Source organism: Schistocerca cancellata, chromosome 1 (genome assembly GCF_023864275.1).
Source record: "Schistocerca cancellata isolate TAMUIC-IGC-003103 chromosome 1, iqSchCanc2.1, whole genome shotgun sequence".
NCBI classification, from domain to species: Eukaryota; Metazoa; Arthropoda; class Insecta; order Orthoptera; family Acrididae; genus Schistocerca; species Schistocerca cancellata.
This window is the reverse complement of record NC_064626.1, coordinates 762,093,945-762,118,276: the sequence shown is the minus strand read 5'-3', so window position 1 is coordinate 762,118,276 and position 24,332 is coordinate 762,093,945. Positions and strand designations below refer to the sequence as shown.

The 24,332-nt window shown below is 39.2% G+C and overlaps 1 protein-coding gene across 4 annotated transcripts in view; it reads left to right on the top strand.

Moving 5' to 3' along the window:
- Positions 1-24,332, top strand: part of LOC126186678 (uncharacterized) — a 42,409-nt gene that overhangs the window by 11,963 nt on the left and 6,114 nt on the right. The window contains exon 1 of one of the 4 annotated variants that reach the window (XM_049928234.1): positions 2,533-2,555. The exons of the other annotated variants lie outside the window; for them this stretch is intronic. The gene's annotated coding sequence lies outside the window, so the exon portion shown is untranslated. Of the gene's footprint in view, positions 1-2,532; positions 2,556-24,332 lie in introns of those variants that run through there. 4 annotated transcript variants of the gene reach the window in all.

Genomic DNA, 24,332 nt, shown 5'->3' with positions numbered 1-24,332 from the left:
ATTGCACAGATTTTTCATTTAGTTGATTCTATGCACCCTTCTGCACTGGCGTATTGAAGAAGAACTCCGCATTGTGAATTTATCTCAGTCAAAATCGCTGAAATGTGCAGCAGCAGCAACAATGCCCGTTTTATGCATGTTGCAGCTAACAATACAGTCCGACACTTATATAGCATAATGAGTGAAATTTGAGGCCAGATTGAGTGTTTTTTGGGAGATGACATAGCATGTTATCTTGGGTGGGGAGCCATTGACAGATGTAGACATAACTTTGCGTGCGCCCAGGGAAGTGTGTATTAATGATCTTGCAGACAGTATTAATGTAACCTCAAGCTTTTCGCAGATGATGTGGTTATCAATAATGAAAAAAGCTGCACAAATATTCAATCAAGATCACTAGAGATTAGGTGTGGCTTGCGTAAAGGAATTTGGCAGTATCATTTTTGTATGACTATTGTTGCATTTGTCTTAAGAGATTTATAGAAACTGCAGAAAACCGAAATGTGGACATTTGAACATTTTCAGCTTCATCATTCAATACGGGTGTTAGTTCCAGATAGGCAAGCAATACTAGACAAAGACCCATTAGAGCCTCTCGCAAGTTACTTCATAAAATCACTCAGAGGAATTGCAGTTACCATTTATTTTTACACTAGACAACAATGTCTGTTCATTTTACAGCATTCACAACAGTAAATGATATTACTGGCTCTGGTACTTTGTTGCTGATTTCTTACAAAAACAAATACATTTGATTGTATTTAAATGAAAATAGACATGAGAAAGTTGTAGAATTACAAGGAAACAAATGACTAGTCTGTGTGTAACTTTGGGATGTGAAATTCCTAGTACAGGCAAAAGAAGACACATTTAAAAGTAGAATGAAACTATATCTGGGTTTTGGAACGGCAGTTGTCTTTCTCAGGAAAGAAAGATGGATAATTTGGGAAGGTTGTAAAGGATGGGTCAGGTCACTCATACCTGAGGTTTGGAGGAGGGAAACTATGTGAAAATGAAGAAACACAAAGAGGAAACATGAGAGAGAGAGAAAGAGAGGAGGAGGAGGAGGGTGGGCAGCTAAAGAGAGTACATTTCTTCGGCCCAGAGATGATAGAAGAGGGTGGGTAAATAAAGAGGAAGAGAAATGAGAAGTGGAATAAAACGTGCAATTAAGAAGAGCAGGAAAGTGAAACACAGAGAAATAGGGAGCAATAAAGATAAAAAGTAATAGAGCAAATAATTAAGTAAACAGTGAAATTCTCCAAATAAATAAATAAAGGGGGACTTTAAATCAAGAAAGGTGGTAGGATGTGAGAAAATGTTGAAGAGCCCATTTCTGATGTTCAAGGAAATTAGTATTGGATGGAAGGATCCAATAGCTCTAGGTTGTGTAGCAAGCACTTAGGTCCTTTGAGTCATGTTGAGAGCATGTTTAGTTACTGCTTCTGGATAGCCCCAAGGCTGGCAGTTCTTGTATTTCTTTTCACGAGGTCAACCATTTTAATAGTGTTCATTCCTGTATAAAAAGCTGTGCAGTTGGTAAGTAACACATTGTAGCGTCCCAAGCATGGGTTTTGCAAGGGATTGAGCAACACAGTTAGTGAAAGGGATTTAGCCAGTTGACCTTAGTGAGAGGGAGACTTTGATCTGGCTAAGATGTTGAAAACCCTAGTGTGAAGGTACAAAGCTAGGAAATGAGTTGAATTAAACTCTTGTGAATGTTACACGAGTTCTAGTTTATTCAGAAAGAAATACAGTTCACCCTAACTGCGTAGTGATTGCACCTGCAGAGTGACTAAGTCTATTACAGAGACTAACTTCACTGTTCCGACTGCCTGATAGACGCTCTTCAGTACTTTCTGTCCAAGCTAGCACCCTACGTCAGAGTCACACAGCTTATCACCTAAACACTCATCAGCGACTATCTCTGGCTGCCTGCCTACAGCCCACTCCTCAGCCCAAGTCGCCTGCTGCTATCCATGCTGACTACTGTCACTCCCGGGAGCCTAACCTCCAGAGAGAGAGAGAGAGAGAGCGGAGCGGCATGCTCCCGAGAGTTGTTAGCTTTCCCCCTTCGACCCCATCAGCACTTGGCATGACGTAGCGTCAAATACAACTTGTCCTTATTTGGTATTGTTTAAGTATTAATTTCGTTATTTTTCTTCAAAAGCTGGGTGGACGGATAGAGGTGCCTCTCCCTGTATGGACATCCACTGTGTCCTGAGCCCTTCATTGGCTCCTCATGACATAGTGCTGTCCCCATCAAGGGTCCTCTTTCTTTCTCTCTCCACTCCCAGACTTCTCTCTCTAACGAGAAGTGCTCTGTGTTGATACTCCTAATTGACTGCTTATCAGAGTTCCCCTACACAGAGCTTCTTTTGTCTCTTCATAAGTTGGAGTCTGTTTACTTTCTTATCGCGCGCAGCTGTCCAGCAGTTTGGACTTCTGCCTTGGCTATCCAGCTGTGTCTTGTTTCTTACGCCTGGCATCCAGCTTTACATTTTAACTCACTTGATGTTTACATACTGTTTACATTGTACCGCCTGAGATCGATTGTAAGTAGACTTGGCTTTCTCCTGCGGTTACAACACCTCCCCCACCAGGAAAATTGGCATTACTCCTGAGAGTAGCGTCAGTTGTGACTTTTCTTTTTCTCTTTATTACATGCTTTACAGATTTTACATTCGTTTGTTGCATCAGCACTTGACATGTTATATTTTCATTACACACTTGGTAAACTGAAGTCCATTAAGCATTTGGTAAATCACAATTACATTATACATGGATAGCATACAATAATGCATAAAATTATATCAAAATACAGTTTCATTTAACATTGATACATACAATTATACAGTTTTCATTAAACATTGGTAAATACAATGACATTTCAAATACAACTTCATTAAGCATGGACAAAAACATTGGTACAGTGACATTACACATTTTATAAGAAAAAAAAATTTTAATCACACTTTTGGTATACATATTTTTATTATTTACATTTATTTAACGTCTGTTTCTGAACAAGACTGTCTCTTCTTGGCCTTTTCCACACCTTTCATATATTACTACATCTTCAGTTCCTTAATAACTTTATCTTCTAGTTAAGCTAGTTTCTGGGTATTGGTTTACAATGGTGTTTCTTATGCATACTGTGCTACAACAATCACTATCTTCAAAATATTTCCATATGCTGTTAAAACAGTCTTTGCAACATCTGCATTGTTATTATAATAAGGATAATTATTGCTACTGACACATCGTGGTTACGGAATAGTGTGTGAAATACCTGGAATATTTCAATTCTTCCTCCTGTCTCTCTGCCATTCTCTGGACATCATCCAATCTTTTCCCTGTGATTTTTAAATCTTCTAACTGTGTTACTACATGATCCAAAGATAAATGTAACTTTAACATTGAGACATTTGGCTTTTCTTCATTTACAACTCAACAATCGAATTCTAGATTAATCTGGGTTTTATGTCTTTCTTTGTTGCATTACTGTGAATTAATCTGTCTGTCTGTATGAACACTCTGGTTCCATATCCTTTACATTTACTATAGAAACTTATTTTGTCTACCCCATTCATTATTAGCTCCTTTGGTGGTTCCTTTCCACATAGTACCATTAAGCCTTCTTCCTTAGAAGCAAAGTATAGCCTTTCATTGCTATTTAGATGTGTCCAAAGGCTCTGATTCAGTGCGACCATTTTTCGCACACAATCTTCCAGAATTTCTCTTGTCGGTTGCAACAAATTGGCTTCACACTCTTCATGGTCAAATGTTGATAGCAAGGCAAATCACTGTTTGCACAGTAGCCTATTGTTACTTAGTTCTTTGCATTTTAGTTGATCCGCAGAAAGTTTTGCATATTGCTGTTTGGATTCATCTATTAGTAAGAATTCTTTTTCTGGATGTATGTACACGTATCTCCCTTTCACCTCTGGGATCTCTTTAGGTAATGGAAGTACTCTATACAGTTTGAAATTAGTATTATCTATCAAAGGAATTTTAATTACATGCCCTAGTATGCTACCTGAGATGAAAACATCTAAATCAATTATTCTTAATAATAGGTAACCTGAGGATTCAGCTAGAGGAACAGGAAACTTTACATCTTTTAGTTCATCCCGTATTAAACTTAAGTATTTTACAATTTGGACTGGGTTAATGATGTGAGGCTGCAGTATTCCCTTTTGAGCATTTACAATATCGTTTTTCATTTGTTTGCATTCCTCCTCAATTTGACCAAACACGGCCACTAATTTTAATACCTGTGGCAAAGGACGCTACACGTTTGACACCCATGTCTGTTTCTTTTATATATTCTCTCATGAACCGCTCTAATCTTTGCATACCTGTTTTTAAAACATGTTCGTTTTTATTCTAACGTATACACTGTCCTGTTCACTCCTGCCTATGTAGCCCTTACCACTGCCACTTGTTCCTTTGTTAACCTAAGCAACCCTTCTGAGTTTCTCTCCATAGCATCTATTCTTTCTTTATAGTATGCTGCATCTGCTTCATCGAAAGTCCCGAACAGTATTTTACTCACCTGCCCAACGAAGTTGAAAACTCCTGTCTTCCTTCTGGTTTCATTTTTCGTCAGCTGTTATACTGATTGTCGGAAACCTGTGATCTTTTCCACGTGATGTGTTACTTATTGATCTACTAGCCTACACTCTATTAATCCTACGTTCAATTGTTTTAGTGTTTCTCAGCATCTTTGTACCGCTGCCCTACCATGCCTTTTCGCCTTCTGAAACCTTTCTGTTATTGCATCTAGATTCACATACGTAACTATTCTCCATGTGATACTATATATTTCTACTTGTCCTATATTACATAATTTAATCCTGATGAGCTTGGAAACTGTGTCACTTGGAAATCATTTGTTGCATACTCTCATGCAGTGATGTTGTATGTTGCTACCACTATGATGAGCTGCACAACTTGCCACTTGAATGCCATACCTGAAATTTAAAAGAACTCTTTCAACCTATTAGCATGTACTTTTGTTTCCTTATTTCCCTTAATTTTTATTACTACATTAGGACCTTCCACTTTTAATACTTTAAATGGACCTCTCCATTGCGAATCTAATTTCTGAGATCTATGACATCTCACCGACTTCTCGTGCAGTGACACTTTATCTCCTACCATGAATTCTTTTGGATTCTGTGTCATGTCATACTGTCCTTTACTGATTTTCTTATTCCTTATAATCGAGTCTCTAGCCACTCTGTGGGCTTCCTGCATTCCCGCTCTTAGCCTATTTTCATACGATTCATAATTGTAACTTACCTGTTGTTTTTCCTGCTGCAGTACTCCGGCTATGTTGACCTTTCTTCCATATAATAGTTCGAATGGTGTGTAACCTGTGCTGCTGTGTGGTGTAGTGTTGAACACAAAAATTGCATACGGCACTCATTTGTCCCAAGAACTTTGATCGCCTGTTACAAAGTGTCTGAGATACTCTACAAGTGTTCTATGACATCTTTCTAGTGCACCATTTCATTCTGGGTCGTAAGCTGTGGTATGTGTGTGCTTAACCCTCAACAATTTACACACTCTATTAAAAATGTCACTCAGAAAATTCTAACCCTGGTCCGTTAACAAGACTGATGGAATTCCATATCTTAATACAGTGTTTTCCACAAACGCTTCAGCTACCATTTCGGCATCTTGTTTTTCAGTCAGGACAGCTAAGGTAAACTTACTTAAATCATCCTGAAATATCATCCTGAAATGTTAACATGTACCTTTTTTCTGTACTGGATACATCTAGAGGACCCACTATATCCATTGCACATATTTCAAATACTGTTTCTGCTGTGTCTGTTATTTCTAATGGGCATTTCCTAATGCAATTTTCAATATCCCGCTTCATTCCGCGCCACTGTTTGTATGCCTTGATTCTTTCTGGTGTCCTACACATTCCCTGGTGCCCTCCCAAGGGATTATCATGCATCTCTTTCAGTATGTTCTCCTTTTCCTCATGACTAATTTCCTCCCTGCTATCCGTTTCCTGTTCTATCTCAGCCGACACTTGCACTTGCGCACATTTACAGAATTTTGTTCCCCACTTACTTGTGGTACAGAGATCACCTCTGTCTCCGTATTCTGCCTCGCATCTAGCTCTTCCTTCCCTTCATGCCTTATTCTGCTTAGCACATCCGCATTACTAGCTTTCCTGGCTTACCTCATAATCATATTCCTCGAGATTCAGTCTCCACTTCAGGAGTCTCGAACTCGGATCTTTGACACTAAATAGCCACGTTAGTGGCTTATAGTCCGTCACCACAGTAAACTTTCGGCCATATTCATATGGTCTAAACTGTTTTACCGCATACACTATAGCCAACAAGTCCTTTTCCGTTGTATTATAGTTCAGTTCTGCTTTGTTCAGTGCTCTGGATGCATATGCAATGGGCAAGTCTTCGTCAACCTTCTTTCCTTGTGATAACACAGCTCCCAATGCTGCGTTACTCGCGTCCATTGCTATGATAAACGGTTTCGTAAAATCAGGGTACTGAAGTAGCGAAGGGTTTAGCAGTTTCTCCTTCAGCTCCTCGAATGCATTGTTCTGTCGTTCGGTCCATTGGTACTCCACTCCTTTCTTTAAGAGCTCACGGAGAGGTTTCGCAATTTTGCTAAAGTTTGCCATGAAACGGCGGTAATAACCTATTATTCCGAGAAACCCTTTTAATTCTTTGGTTTTTCTCAGTTGTGGGAAGAACTTCACCTTCTCCACCTTTGCCATGTCCAGTGATATTCCTTTGTCAGTTATACAGTGACCAAGGAAGATTACCTCCTTCCTCAGGAATTCACACTTGTCTGGTTGCAGCTTCAAATCGTGCTCTTGCAACCTGTCAAATATTTCCTGGAGCTTTTTGTTATGCTCCTGCAGGTTTTTCCCATAGCATACTAAGTCATCTAAATATGCAAAAGATTTCACATCTTGCAAACCTGCCAAGACTGTATTCATCAGTCTCTGGAAACATCCTGGGGCTCCCTTCAGTCCCATAGGCATTCTCTTATATTCATAATGTTGATAGTTCGAACTGAACACAGTTTTTTTCTCTGTCCTCATCCGTCAGTATCTGATGGTATCTGCTTGCAAGGTCAAGCATCGAGAAGTATTTTGCTTGCCCTAGCTGGCCCAAAATATCGGAGATATTCGGTAGTGGAAACGCATCACCTACAGTGATGTCATTTAATTGTCTGTAGTCCACTACGATTCTTCATTTCTGCTTGCCACTGATGTCTAACTTCTTAGGAACCAATAGTAACGGTGTGTTCCAGGCGCTCTTACTTTCGACAGTTATGTCATCTTTTAACATCTGTTCTCTTTGCTCTTTTAGCACTTTCTTTTGCACTTCAGGGATCCTATACGGTCCAGCATTTACTGTCTTCCCCGCATGTTCCGGCGTATTTGGTATTCTGTGCTTCATTCAGAAGTATAGGACAATCTGTCACCTGGTAGATGAAATACATCTCCGTACTCCGCGCAAACCTATACTAGAGCACTTTTCTCTTCAACGTTCAAGTGATCTACTATTAACTGCCTTCGCAACACACTAGCACGACTTTCCGTCTTTCCTAAGACGTCCATGCTACCTTTTAATTCACGTACTTTTACAAGTCTTTCTAATTCTTCCGTCACTAACCTGACGTTTCCTAACTGAACTCTGTCCTCTGACACGTTCAATGCACTCACTATGCATTTACCATTTCGCACTTTTGCTAAAGATTCAGGTACAAGCACCCCTTGTGCAGTCTCCTGCCTTGGAATAATCATCTCTTTTTCAAGTCCCCTTGGTACATTTCCATCCACCCTCAATAACATTATTCTTTCCTCTCGGGGCCCTATTTCCCCGCCTACTTCTAAATCTGATTTGATCTCATATCCCTTTGGTTCCTCCTCTACTATTAAGGGTATATCTCATCCTTTCAGTCTTATTACTTTATTACCTGCATAGTCTAACTTGACTCTATGCTCTGTCAAGAAATTCCTGCCTATTAATCCATCATAAGGAATATCTAGTCCTCTCCTATACACATGAAATTTCTGTCCCAGTTTTTCTGTACCGCTCACACTTAAGTGTATCTGCACCATGCCTATTGTACTGACGGCTTCACTGGTCACGCCTTCTAACCGAAGCCTTTCTGCTTCATTTATTCTAAGCCCACTTATTCTCTTGAGAAAACACAACTGTGCTCCAGTGTCTATTAATAACTTCAAATACCTCTTAAACTCTATGCAATATGATATTAAAACATCATTCTCTGTTGCACAGTCGATTGCCCTAACTGTGGGTTTACCTATCGCAACAAGGCCCAACTGTGCGGCCTTGCCACCTCATAGTTTCCCTGCTCTACTGTGTTGGTTTTACTAGATACTGGCACCCTGCCTTTTCTCCAGGTGTGCCAGTGCCATTCATGACAGTCTTTACCATAGGGGCCCTGCCTCTTACACTTGAAGCAAGCTACGTCTTTTACCCTTGTACATGGGACTCCACAGCTCCCTAGTAGGTTACATTGCAGGCAACTCCACTCCCGTAACCCTCTATGATTTCCTCTGAAATCTCTTATGTCTATCGGATGAACCTTCCTTAACCTCACCCAGCATTCTGCGTCTGTATGTCCCGGATTGTCACACCCATAGCAAAAGCTTGTGAATTCTTTGCCCGTCATTGCCCATACTCTGCCCTCTGGCCTATTCTTCCTACACTTGCTTGCAATGTGACCTCAACCCACAGGTGGAACATTTCAATTCTTTAGTATCTCTAACGCTCTTCACTGCTTCCTTTCCATGCTAACTCTACTGCTGCTGCTAGCGTAAGTCCATCACTGCTGACAGGTGTTGGTATATATCAAAGGGGACAGGTGAAAATGTGTGCCCCGGCCGGGACTCAAACCCGGGATCTCCCGCTTTCATGGCATGATATATATATCAACGCCCGTCAGCACTTGAAGGTATTAAAATAATTCTAATTTCATTCTAGACAGCTGCAGATCATCAATGGCGTGTGTTCTTTCAGACATGTCCGAAAGGACAGACACCATATCCATATAAGTATATAGTTCTGGCAATACCAGCCATGACCTCCTCCTTCTGTGCAGATGCATACATATTCCCCGAACTCTTACGGGTCTTGGTAAGGATGTCTTACACAAGTAATGAGTGTATGGGTTGGGACACTGCGAATGTAGTGTGTGGACATACAAGGTGAGAATGTGAGTCTCGTGGGAAGCATGCGTGAGAGAGTCCCTGCAGTCGCACTATCCTCTGTGCCCTCGGTGGCTCAGATGGAAAGAGCGTCTGCCATGTAAGCAGGAGATCAGTTTCGAGTCCCGGTTTGGGCACACATTTTCACCTGTCCCCGTTGATATATATTAATGCCCGTCAGCAGCTGAAGGTATTAATATAATTCTAACTTCGTTCTAGACAGCTGCAAGTCATCAATGTCATCTGTTCTTTCAGACATGTCCGAAAGAACAGACACCATATCCATATAAGTATATAGTTCTGGCAATACCGGCCATGACCTTCTTCTTCTGTGCAGATACATCCATATTCCCCGAACTCTTAAGGGACTTGTTAAGAAAGTCTTCCATGAGTAATGAGTGTGTTGGGGTGGGACACTACGAATGTAGTGTGTGGACATACAAGGTGAGAATGTGGGTCTTGCGGGAAGGGTGCGTGAGACAGTCCCTGCAGTCGCACTATCCTCTGTGCCCTCGGTGGCTCAGATGGATAAAGCATCTGCCATGTAAGCAGGAGATCCCGGGTTCGAGTCAGTCGGGGCATACATTTTCACCTGTCCCCGTTGATATATATCAACGCCCGTCAGCAGCTGAAGGTTTTAATATAATTCTAATTACACAAGTTCTAGTTTATTCAGAAAGAAATACAGATCTGTAACTGGGTAGTGATTGTACGTGCAGAGTGGCCAAGTCTATTACAGAGACGGTGACTGACTTCACTGTTCCAACTGCCTGATAGAAGCTCTTCAGTACTTTCTGTCCATACTAGCATCCTATGTCAGAGTCACGCAGCTATAACCTAAACACTCATCATTGACTATGTCCAGCTGCCTGCCTACAGCCCACTCCTCAGCCCAAGTCGGCTGCTGCTATCCACTGACTACTGTCGATACCAGGAGCCTAACCTCGAGAGAGAGAGAGAGAGAGAGAGAGAGAGAGAGAGAGAGAGCAGCATGTGCCCGAGTTTTTTTAGCTTTCCCCCTTCGACCCTGCCAGCAGTTGGCATGACATAGCGTCAAATGCAACTTGTCCTCATTTAGTATTGTTTAAGTATTAATTTCATTATTTTTCTTCAGAAGCTGGGTGGAGAGATAGAGGTGCCTCTCGCTATATGTTTACACACTGTGTCCTGAGCCCTTCATTGGCTCATGACGTAGTGCTGTCCGTACCAAGGACCCTCTTTCTTTCTCTCCCGCAGTTACAACAACGTGTTACTTTCACGTTTGCTCTATCTTTGTCACTGGACTTGCATTCGGAGGAACGACTGTTCGAACTCGCACCCAGCCATCCTGGTATAGGTTTCCATGATTTCCCTAAATCACGTACAGTAAATTCCAGGATGGCTCCTTTGAAAGAGCATGGCCACTTTCGTTCTCCATCCTTCTCTAATTCGAGCTTGTGCTTTGTCTCTAATAGCCTCATTGTCGATGGTACATTAAACACTAATCTCCTCCTCCTCCGCTATCTTTGGTGATAGATTTTCCAGTGGTAGGGCTGGAGTTACTGGCACAATTTTGGTGCAGGTAGCAGATTTTACAGTGGGAACAACTGTCAGGGTAGGAACCTTGATGTAGTGATAAAGGCCTGGGATGTCATATGGTTTGACAAGTATGTTACAGAATGTAAGAGAGTGAGAGAAAGTGACAGTGAGTGATGAAGGAAGGATATCAGAGAGATGTAATCTCATTTCAGGGTTTGACTAGAGTCACTGACAGCTTTGACAGAGTGTTGTATTGAGGCATTTGCGGCTTGCCTGGTACTAGCTGACAAGGGCGTACTTCTGAGTCTTTTGGAGGTCAGAGTTGTATTTGTAAGAGGATGAGATGAGAAGATTGCCCAAGATTAGTGTTCATGGACAAGATCTCTGCAGTACCAGTAGTTGCAGGAGAAGAAATCCCATGATAAGTCGTTGGTGTAGGTATTTAGGGATATAGCGTAGCAGCTGATATGTCTGCCATGGATTCGTAGGCTGTTATGAAAGGGAGCATTTGAAGTGGTAGCTGTAAAATTCGAAGTATTGTTTCTCTTTGTTTGGTTTTATGTGGCATTGGGTGTTGAGGTTTTATGTGGCATTGGGAGTTGAGGAGAGGTTCAGTGAGATGGAGTTCAACATCGAGAAATGTAACTTTGTGCCTGGAAAAGGAGCAGATGAATTAGAATTGGGAGTAAAGCTGTTTCAGGAAATGGGAGAGTTCTTCCGCACCATGAGTCCATAGCACAAAGATGTCACTGATAAATCTATGGCAAGCCAGATGGCCCAGCTTCACGTTTTGAGAAATTCCTCTTTAATACTGCCCATGAATATGCTGGTTCAGGGTGGAGCCATCCTGGCCCTTATACTGGTCCCCTGATTTGTTTGTAAGTCTAGCCCTCAAATGTGGACTAGTTTAGGGTAAGGATTACATTGTCTAGTATGAGGATAAATGAGATATACCAGAAAATGTTAGATAGGTGATGGGAAAAAGAGTGTTATAGAGCTTTCCTTTCCACTGCTCTTCTTCTTAATCCTCCTTACTTCTCTCTGGATCGTATCATCTCTGGGCTGAAGCTTGCACAGTACCTATCAATGTATTATATTTATGTAATCACCTACTCTCTCTGATGTGGCTTTTTCCCTCATTCTCAAAATAGGTGGATCCCTCTGATCCTGGGATCTGAGTGACCTGCCCTTACCTTTCCTACTCATCCCTCTTTTTGAAAGCTAGGTACATACTTTTTCAGCTTTTAAATGAAACAAATGAAATGAAATGTTATGTGGCGAGGCCCCCCCCCCCTCCCCCCTCCGTAGCGTGGGCCAGTCGTCTGGTGAAAGTCTTTTTAGTTGAAGCCACTTGGGCAACTTGTGTATCGATGAGAATCATATGAAGATGAAGACAACACAACACCCAGTCCCCAAGCAGAGAAAGTCTCCGACCCAGCCAGGAGTCAAACCCAGTCCGCTCTCATTGCATTCTGCCAATCTGTTCACTCAGCTATCAAGGAGGATGACTTTTAAATGTGTTCTACCAGTCATTTTACATCCTGAACGTAATTCCTAGTGAGTCGTTTTGTGTCCTTGTAATTAAAAAAAATTGCAGTGTGCTTTAATGTGCTTGTTTTTGCATTTGCATGTGTTTGAATAAAATCTCCCATTGTCATTAAGATTACTGAGCTGCTTTGGACAATACTGAATCTACAGCAGTTCTCACAAAAACTCATTATAAACCACAGCATCATCCATGAAGAATTTCAGAAATGAGCAGATGTTGTTGATTAAGCCATTTATTTATCTTTTCAATAGCAGCAGTGTTATCACACTTCCTCCAGACAAACCCAGGGAACTGTTTGTTTCCATCCAACCATGAATCTGTTGACTTGTTCCTTTATTGTGTTCAGTAGACCTCATAATAAAAGGAAACCTTTCAAGATATAGACTGAAAGTATTCATTGACAAAGTAAAGCAGTTGTTAAAAACTGTATTACCAATTAATGATTGTTAGTGTTGTAAATTAATTTATGCATCTCAAGCTAAAATTATTGTAATAGAATTAATAGGAAGACTATTATGTTGAAAATAATCTGAAGCAACTTTAGTTAAGTTGTAATACATTTATTTATTTCCTCAGATTAAATAATAAACATACACATGAATCAATGTAAAAATGCCAAGATAATTGAAGAGCATGCTACAAGACGTGTTAATATGGACTGCTGGCTGAAATTGAATAAATATTTAGCTGACCTGCCTCAGAAGATATTGCAGAAGACAATCGGGAATGGAAATATGTGAAATAAGTTGGGACCCAGGTCTTAGTGTCAACATAAAGGGAGATATTTCTAACAAGGGAACCTCCCTATCACCCCCCCCCCTCTCAGATGTAGTTATAAGTTGCCACAGTGGGTAGGCCTTGAAAAAGTGAACACAGATCTATGAGAAAACAGGAAGGAGTTGTGTGGAACTATGAAAAAATAAGCAAAATATACAAACTGAGTAGTCCATGTGGAAGATAGGCAACGTCAAGGATAGTCAGAGCTGAGGACTGCCGTGGTCCTGTGATTAGCGTGAGAAGCTGCGGAACGAAAGGTCCGCGGTTCAAGTCATCCCTCGAGTGAAAAGTTTAATTTTTTTTATTTTCAGACAATTATTATCTGTCCGTCCGTCCGTCCGTGTTTTCCTGTGGAGGAATCGGTTGACCTATGACCTTGCGATCAAATGTTTTTGGTTCCCATTGGACAGGGATGTCCTTTCGTCTACTAATTGCATGGTTTTGTGGTTGCGGTCACAAAACACAGACACTAAACTTATTACAGTGAACAGACATGTCAGTGAACGAACGGACAGATCATAACTTTGTGAAAATAGAGAATGTAAAATTTTCACTTGAGGGAAGACTTGAACCAAGGACCTCTCATTCTGCAGCTGCTCTCGCTAACCACAGGACCACAGCGCTCCTGACCTCACGTTTTCCTTGATGTTGCCTGTCTTGCACATGGACTACTCAGTTTCTATATTTTGCTTATTTTTTTCATAGTTCCACACAACTTCTTCCTGTTTTCTCGATTGATCTGTGTTCAGTTTTTCAAGGACTATCCACTGTGCCAACTTATAACTAAATCTGAGGGGGGTGCAATGGGGAGGTTCCCTTGTAAGTACAAAACTGAAGTACCTACTTGATTAGTTTATCTGGCCACTTAGATTTATCTATACAACTGGACCGTAAAAAACTCATAGTGCATGACCAGAAGATCACATTTTCATATTAAAATTGCATAACACAAGATTTTGTGAGATTAAGACTTCTGCTTTTTGTCGTGAACCAGCTAAAAGTCTGTTTGCAGTTATCATCTGGGCATAGTCTGTTATGTTTGAGCATGGACCCTTGATTAGTATATTTATGTTATCAGCGAACAGCATAGGTTCTGAATAATTTTTAAGTCACTGGAAGGTAGCACATGCAGTTTAGGAGTAGGAGTGGATCCAGTAGTAGACTTTGTACAAAACCACACTTTTTTGTTTCCCGTCAATGAGAATTTAATTTAATTCATGTGGTGCAGTCAGTCAGGGCGATTCTTTTCTTTTCATGATGATTGTAAGAAGGCTTCACCCAGGCCATTGAGGTGCAGTTCATGCCATAACATTTTGTTCTGTGTGTATAATTTTTATGGTTCACACAATCAGAGGCATGTTTAGGTAACAGAGTACACCAACAGGATAGATTTCTTGTTTAGTGCAGTCAGATCTTTGCAGTTTGTGAAATCATATACAACTTCTTTATTGGAATTCAATTAACAAGATGTGCTGTGCAGAATGAATGTGCAGAATTTTAGATCATTTTCCAAAATTATTATGAAAAAACTGGGAAAAGTGAAATAGTCCTGTATTTCGATATGATTTTCTAACATCGTTTTTTTTATACTTGGCTGACACCATTGTATATTCAAGGCTGTTAGGAAATAGGCCTTCAGTCATTGCTAGATCAGTGGTAATTGTATCAAGTGAACAGATATTTTATCACTGTCAGAGACATCATCATAATCATTTGAATTGCCTTTCTAATAATTATTTATTTATCTACTGCTGCTGATATTTATTCAAAGGCAACAAATTGCACAACTCTATGATCTGAATGTAGATAAGTGGAGTTGGGTGGTGAATTAAATAAAGCAAAGTGACAAGCTGTCTCTAGAGAAAGATATTACACAATTGACTACAAGGCAATCACAAATGAAATTACAGAATGGAGGAGTGAGTACAAATTACTACTTTGTCTAGTATTCATAGATTCTGAGAAAGCTTTTTTGCCTTAGGTTCAGTGAAATCTATACTAAAAGCACTAGAGAAACAAGCTGTTGTTTCATCCTACATGATTATACCAAAGAATAAAGGGTATAACAAGCATTAGTGCATATATTTTTATATTTTGTACCTCAGTATGTACACACATCAGTGTGTTGATTGGTTTTTCTATGCGTCGAACAGTCTTCCCACAAACACATCACAAACTTTACAATCTGATGTTGTCTGCACAGCTGTAACTGCATCATTAAGTGGACTACATCTGTCAGAATAATTGTGTTGCATCCACACTTCCACAGTTGACCCGCTGCCCAGGGAAAATACTGACAATGTTATTCAGTACACTGTTCTCAGTCATCAATAGAAATATCTGCATTTTTATCAGTTACACCCTGTCTACTGGTCAGTCCTACAGCGTCAATTAAATTGCATAACAATAGTGAGAAATTTAGAATTGAGGGAGGAGTCAGGTAAATAGATTGCATAGCACCTTAACTAGTCTGCAAATCTTTGAACTGGAAAAACAAAGAAGTAATATTCTTCAATGACAAATATCTATGCCTCTAAAGCCATACGCTTAAACAACAAAGAATATAAAAGGCCAAGTTTGAAATTAGGTCTGAAAACCAGCTACAATTATACCTAATACACAAATAATATACTTAACGGTAGATTGACACATTAATAATTAAGTCGTAGAACCAGTTGGTGAATTTTTGTATTTGAGATAATTGAGGATGACTGTATGGATAGAAAAAAGAAATAAAGAAGTGTAAAAATGAGTAGGAGTGCTTTTGGTAAAGAATATGATTTCAGTAACTAAGTTTCTGATGAATTTTGAAACACAAGTTTACAGTAAATTTTTAGTATCAGTTTTGACTTGGCTGTGTAGCATGTGACAATCATTAAAAATACTGGTGATTGTTCAGTGCACAAATGGAGATATATATTTGTTGGAAATTATCAGAACAAACATGAAAAAATGGAAATGGGAAGACAGGAGTGGGAGACATTGTTATGCCTATAATGAAAATTAAATGAAAATGGGCAGAACAGTTTAGCAGGCAAATGGATGGTAGATTCTTTTGTGGCTACCGAGAGGCATGAAAAGACTGAGTGGGTAATTGATTGAGGGTTTCTGGATGATAAAAAATGCATAGCAATGACGGGGATATGTACAGATGAAGTCTATAATGATCAGAAAAGGCTCAGAGGAGACTTTATTCAGAGGATGCTGTTTCCAGAGGAGGCTGTTATCAAACAGTGGATGTCAAATTGCTGATTATGAATTAATTCAAAAGTCTCTGGTATTTTTTAAACTACAATACTTTCCCGTGGTATTGTGAACAATATCTTCTTTTCTTGTGTCATTGTCCCACATCTCTGCAGGGTCAAAATTGTTATTAATAGATTTTGTATGGTGAATTTTAAGGGATGGCCAGATGCCCTTCCTGTCACCACCCACTTAACTCCTGGATTGAAATGTGTGTACACCAACTGTCTGAGTAATGTTATTCATGTGAGAGCATCCCAAAGTTTTCTAAATGTTTGCAAATCATGTAACTGAGACATGACTTGGGTACCAGCCCATTATTCATCTAGTTAGATGTGGGGAAACTGCTCAAAAACCACATCCAGACTGATCGGCACACTGACCATCATCATTAATCTGGCAGACAGATTCCATCTGGGGACAGTACACTTCTCGATCTCTCTTATCCATCCTGTATCTCTGCTTTTGATTAAATTACTTTAATTTGTCATAGGATAAAACAGGAATTAAAGTGCAGAATATTATGCAAGTTTTCTCTAAACTCCTTGACCAAGCCATCATTTATTTTGTTATACAGTGTTTTTCTCTTACGTTCTGAACCTAATCTTTATGCTGTGTAATGTAGCTTTTTGTGCTGATTAGCTGTGTGCACATGCATATAGTTTTAGTGCATCTGACACACACACACACTCTCTCTCTCTCTCTCTCTCTCTCTCTCTCTTCCTTTCACTTCTAGCATGTACACTGTCTGTTATTTCATTATGTACTCTTTTTTTCCTATCTCCATAGTTGTGTTCTGTGTATTGTGCCCTTTTATTCAAGAAATAAAACTCTTGCATCATAAGCTGTTATAGATTGGTAGCAGCCAATGTGTTTGTCACTGGGTAAGGTTTTATTTTCTTTGCATCAAGCAAGTGCCTGAACTGAGTTCAGTTACATCAAGGGTTTTCACTTGTAAAGTGAAGAGTGAAAATATGGATTGAACAAAGTTTTTCAGTATCCGGAAATTTGATGAAGGTAATTTTAATTATGAAATATTAAATGGAAATTACCCTGTTGTTGAGAAATTGCTGGACTTGGGTAAGGCCAGTTGGAGGCAAAATTATCTTTGGAATCGACATAAGATATTTCACGAGCATTGATCTGCAATAAAGTAAATTACATTAAAAAACAGTTCTGCAATTGCAAAATGTGGTGTGATACTAGTGTGCAATATATTAGGAGAATAGAAACATTAGCACAGTCTCTTGAAGATGTATGTGAATCAGTGAGCAATACAGACAAGATTGCCAAAGTTTGATATTGATTTTCATTGAAACATGATTTGATTGGTATTGCTTGGGACTCAAGTGACAAAAGCAGGCAAACTTTCAATAATTTAACAAGGTTGCTGGAAGAAGATCAAAGTTTGTCGCAGATTGAAGAAATGGCAACTTGTTAGCTGCTATTAGTGTTAGTCATACAGAGGGTAAAGTCACTGTTCACAAATCAGTTTTAAGCAAAAGTTCTGTGAACAAGAGGAATGCTGAGTGCTATTATTGTCAGAGGAAAGATCATTGTAAGGCTGAGTGCAACACAAGAAAATTGTCAAGAGAAAGTTATGAACTTTAACATCATATACTAAGTGCAGAAATTAGAAACATATAGGTGACTAGTTGAGTGGTACATTCTATGTACCTAGGTTAAAGAAACACCTTTTTTCAGTGGAAACACAAGCCAGTGAAGATTTAAAAGACTGAGTTACTTAAAGCCTTATGGCAATTGTTATAAAAGCTGAAAATAAATGTTACAGAATGTTACATCTTCTCTGGTAGGCCGACAGTTTGCATAAAGTCATCATATGACATCTTTATACTTTTGACACTGTTAGCTGCAAATTGTGTACACCTTGTTGATCATATAAGTTTGCAATAACCTTGTTTCATCAAATGAGCGATTATCAAGTGTTCCAATATTACATTTATATCATTTTATTCTATGTATGTGCAATTGTAATGTGAGATTTTGTCTTGCATTACACTTACATCTAGATGGAGTGATGTCCATAAATCATTTTGGAACTAAAGTTCTTTTATATACTATGTTGTTAACATAGGTCACATACTTACTTTCTATTGGAGAATAATAGTAAAGTTTTGTGTTAATTTTTGACAGTTGTGAAATGCAAGATCACTCCAATGACATGTTATGTTTACAAGTAAATGTATCTTAGGTAGTCAGAGATGTTTTTTGTCAGAGATATTGTGCATTATGCAGATGGTCAATCTTAATGTTGCATATCGTTTTTTGTTTATTGTACTATTTTTATCCCTTTCCTTTTCCTATTACTTCATACTTTAGATAATTTTAATGCACATACAAATAGATATCCAAATGGCATTCTGAATGAACAGATGGACCTCAAACATAAAAATTCTGTGAAAATCTTCATTGATGTGATAGAAAAAGAAAAGGGATAAGCGCAAGACGATAAATGAAAAAGAATAGACAAAATTAACATCGTACTTCTACATAATGCACAGTATCTCTTACATTAACATCTCTGACTACCTAAGACGTACTTTACTTGTAAACATAAACCATCACTGAAATGAACTATCATTTTACAACTGTAAAACACTAACATGAAATTTCACTACTTTTCTTCTATAGAAAGTAAATACGTAACCTATGTTCACTGTATAATGAAAGATAAAGGCTCACAGTACTATTACATTGACATCAAAATAATCAATCTTTTTACAACTGTCAAAAAATAATATAAATTTCAGTATTATTCTTCTGCAGAAAGTAAATACATGATCTGTATTAATCATATAGTACATAAAAGAACTTATGTTCCAAAATTATTTATGGATGTCACTACATCTAAACTTAAGAATAATGTAAGATAAAATCTCATAGTACTATTACATAGACATAGAATAAAACTTGATAATGGCACATATTACAAAACAAACTTGTCGTAAACTTACAATAATAAATAAACAATTTGTAGCTAATTTGGTCAAAAGTATAAAAATGTTACTTGTAAGGAAAATATTGAACAAGTAAATTGGGCATCATCTGATGTAGCTCTATTATAGTTCAAGACAATATAATGTGTAAACTTTGATAATCTGAAGAAAATGGTTGACTGAACTTTTATTCCAGATTAAGATCAAATGCTTTAAGTAAATTCTGTTGTGAATCATGTTAATGTGGTAAACTGTATAAGAAGGGATTTCGATCAAACTCATGCCTGTGCTTCAGGAGCATTTGTTCGTGCTGTAATAAGTGGGAAAATGCCACATGCATCATTTTGTGGAGCCAACTATTTTGTTGTTTCCAAATATGATTGTACTTCATACATGTTTTTTGGAACTAAAGTGTTGTTTCTTCTGTGTTCTTAAAGTTTCAACTGTTGGTGGAAAGGCAGACAGGGAATAGACTTAAAAGTTATTAGGACTGACAGTAGGACAAAGTTTGCTAATGATCAACTTCCTTATCATTTCAGTGGGAGATTTATTATCCATGAAACCAAGTCACCATATACATGAGAGCAGAATGGTACAGCTAAATTTGAAATCAGATCAGTAGTGTCTTTGATAAATTCATTTTAACCAGGAGATCTTTGAGATTATCTGGCTGCCTCTCCTTCTTGGCTTTAGATATTTGCCTTTAAGTGACTGTTCTTTAGCACCACTCAGAGAACATATGAGGCTTAAGGTACGTCATGGATACGAACAGTTATTGTCCTCCGGCAAGGCACCAGACCAGCCTAAGTATTATCGCCCAGTCGCACTATTAAACATTATTTATAAGTTCCTTGAAAGAATTCTATACAATCGGATTATTCCAGTAATCTTTCAGAACCTTCCTATTGTGCAAGCTGGATTCCGGCCAGGATGGAGCTGCACTGATAAAGTCTTACTGTAACAACATTTATTGAAGCAGGGTACCAAATGAAGCAGAAAACATCAGTTGCATTTGTTGATTTAAGCACATCATAAGACACAGTTTGGAGGCATGGACTGTTTTATAAATTATTGCAAGTTGTCCCATGCAAATGGATGACAAAATTAATTGACAACCTGAAGGACATTTACTGTAACTACAGAAAAAGACACTAGATGCCCAAAAGCATTGAATAATGGCTTACCACAGAGATCCATCCTTGCTTCTCTCTTGTTTAATTTATATATACCTGATATCCCTCCAACACAGACCAGAAAGTTTGGCTATGCAAACGACTGGGCAATAGCTACTCAACAGTAAACTTTTGAAAGAACTGAAGAAATCCTTACTTTTGTTCTAGACACTTTAACCCACTATATCTGTAAATAGAGGTTACAACAAAACTCAAATAAAACAGAAATTTCATGTTTTCATCTGTCCAGTGGAATGGTACACAGAGCCCATGATGTCTGTTTTGAAGGATACAAACTTCATCATAATATGCATCCAAATTACCTTGGGATCACATTAAATAGGACACTTTCTTTTAAATAGCACATGACACAAACGTGCTGAGCTGAAAACCAGAAGGAACATTCTCCATAAACTCTGCAGCTTTAATTGGGGATCAGTTATAGATACTCTATAGACATCAGCACTCGGTTTGGTTACTGCGCAGCAGAGTACCGTGCACCTGTCTGGCTAAACAGTCCACATGTAAAAATATAGATTTACAACTTAATGAGGCCATGCACGTTGTTAGTGGGTCAATACGATTTACTTCAACATACTGACTACCTATCTTGAGCCACATTCCACCTCCTGATATCGGACGTAAGAGCCCGCTATTCCGTGAATATCAGAAAATTGCTAATAACACTGACCTTCTAGTAATGGATGATGCATCCCATTCTCATCACAGCCAGGAATCTCACGGAAACTGAATTCAATACCATTGATGAATGGAAATGCTGCTGGCAACAAAACTGTTCCACACAATGCCTGAAGCTGTCTTGCGTCCAGAAGAAACCCCCTGTAGTCTAACAGCCTCAGGCAATTTGGACTACCTTGAACCATCTCTGAACGGGCCTTGGACGATGTGCGGACACACTGCAAATGGGGAAAATCTTCATCACCATCATGTGACTATGGTGTGGAACGACAGACAGTTGCTTATGTTGTATCGACATGTCCTGCACATGCCTACAAGGGTCCTTTCGAAGATTTTCTCACAGCAACAAGTGATGATGTTATAAAATACATAAAAGACCTTGATATCCATTCATAGCTGCTGTCATTTGTGTTATTTTATGCTGGAGAGCTGAGCTTAAACGTTGACATGTAGTAGTTTTTTAATTTTTGTATAAGTAATGCCATACATGTGCTTCTCAATTCAGGGCTGTCTACACATCAGTCTACACATTAAATGCTGTCTGTGTAAGCCTGATTGTGATAAGGTAACTTATGAGAAATGGTTTGGTAAGGAAACATCACTCAAGCATATGAGTAAGTTTGAGCTCAATGCTTCATGCACATTATCAAACAGTTTCGATCCAGATTACAAAGCAAATCAAAGAAGATGGTAATGGTTGGGTACCATAACAGCTATAGATCATATGAGTGTGTAACAAAGAAAATTAACTGTTTCTTGAGGTGTGACCTTCAGTGAAAATGCCGCAAGGTATCCTACTGAACTTGGGATCAATGGCATTATTTACATATACAACTTCGCAGTTGATAGAGGAAGAGATGAAGTTAAACAACCCATTGAAAATGGAGGTTGATAAAATTACACAAGGCCAAGAACCTGCTGCTACTGAGAACATTGCTAAACTAGGAATGAATCTTTGAGACTGATGAGCTTGACTCACAAGTTTGTTTCCAAAATTATGTGACTTTCACAGTAGTCATATATTAGCCACAAACTTTCAAGGTGGTGATGGCATCCAGAGACCCTGAAAACTGATACAAAACAATGTAAATGAAATGAAATGAAATGATCATTTGGTATTGCTGGCCGGGAGCTGCGTGTGGGGGAGGATTCCTTGGTGAACTTTTGGCCAGCTTGGGAGCACGTTGCAGAGCATGCATCGCCTCCATGGTGATCATACACCCATTAAGAACAATGTCCCACTGTTTGTAATTACTGGGGGACCATCTTGAATCACAGTGATTTCAGTGTAATTATTGCCTTTAAATATAAGTGTCATTTCAGTCAGTTTCATTGAGTATTTCTTTCACCAGCCTTCTGTACTATACTGTAGCAGTTGCTCCTAATGTGTGCCAGCATGGAACAACCAACTTAACTCTTTCTGCACAACTGGAGTTTTGTTAAGCTGTGTTTCTTGGCACTGATAGATCATGTGAAAGTTATTTTCATCATTAAATATATTGTTGTAATGCATTTGATCTATTTTTTTATACTTGACACTTACAGCTGACACACTGTCTTCTATTCCATTGTGTACCCTTTCCATACAACCCCTTGTTAACTGCAAGTGTTTTATGTCTTGTGCAGTTTTATCCAAGAAATAAAACTCATACATCATAAGCTGTTATAAATTGATTACGCTCTATCCAACGCTTGGATTACTTGTCCAGTGCTGATTTTAATAGAAGATAAATTTAATTTCAAACGTAAATCATAATTGCGTGATGACATTGTCACCTCCAAAGAAGAATCTGAATCTGCATAATAATGTGTGTGTGTGTGTGTGTGTGTGTGTGTGTGTGTGTGTGTGTGTGTTCTACAACTGTGTTGGTATGGATCAAAGGAATGTTGTTCCTGACCTGCTACCACTTGGGGGCTTCTGTGACTAAGCTTGGTGGAGATAGACACAGAAGCCCAATTAGTCCATGTAACACAATTATTTGCTTGTCTCACAAAAACCCTTAAAAATGGGCATGAGCTTATCAACAACATCAAGCAAAAACTAGACTAAAGTCAAAGATCTTTGATTCTGTAGTTGAAGTTGTTCAGTTCACTTTCGATAGTCGCCACAGTCCATCCCCGGTAAAGCAGAGTGTGGAGAAGAGAAAAGACTAATGAGCCTGTTGTGAGGCCATGTTAGGTGATATGGCGGTCAGCTGGTGCTAGGAGGCAAGCTTGCGTGACAGCCATGTCATGGCTGGTCCCAGAGGAAGGTGCCATTTTTCTGTGACCTATGGAGGTTGGTGGCCTGCATGTCTGAAACTATGTAGTCTTGGAGCCAAACAGGTGGTCATAGACTACAACCTGCATGGGCAAGGGGGGTTTTTGCAAGTGCCCAAAAGCTGGTGAAGGTGTGAGCAGCGGAACCGCAGTGGAGAGACGGCCATCTGTGGCAACACTAGCTGCGACGTTATGCTTGTGTCAGCATTGACAGGTATCTCAAATGAGCAAAGCAAAGTGATGTGGGTGGTGGGCAAGAAATCATGTAGGTGGAGAAGCAGCAGCCATGAAGCCTGAGCAGTCACAGAGTTGGATTGAGAGGTATGCAGTGTGGAAGTCAGAGGCATCAGCAGCAGTGGGGAAGAAGGAAGTAAAGAGCACTTGTGTTTCCTAAATACCTATTCTGCCTACTAGGCGGAGTCATCATCTCATCAGCTAGGACATAATCAAACATCTCTTCCACATCAGTAGCTGTAGACATCACTTGCCGCATCAGTAGCTGTAGCCTACGATGGCCTGTCATCCAATGCACAACCACATTTTACTCAGTTGATGGAAACCATTTGACATTTACCATCAAGTTAGATTTTCATGATGTTACTCACAGGCTGAATATTCTTTGTGGACCTGAGTACGGCAGCTGAAATGCCACCTGGACTGTGTTGTTGGTTAACATGATGAATTCACAGTAAGACAGTTCGCTATGTATGAACACCCACAGATAGGTGTGTGGCCACAGGGCTGCGGTGTGTATGTTTGTAATGTGTGAGCAGATGTGCTCAACTAGGGCAGGAAGCTTGTCCGTGGGTGGGAGCTTGGAGTCTTCTACGAAATCGACCAGTAACACTAGGGGCTTGCATATAGGATATCTGCTAGAGAAACGTTCAAGTCTTCTTCATGGGCAATGCAAATGTCAAAGATCT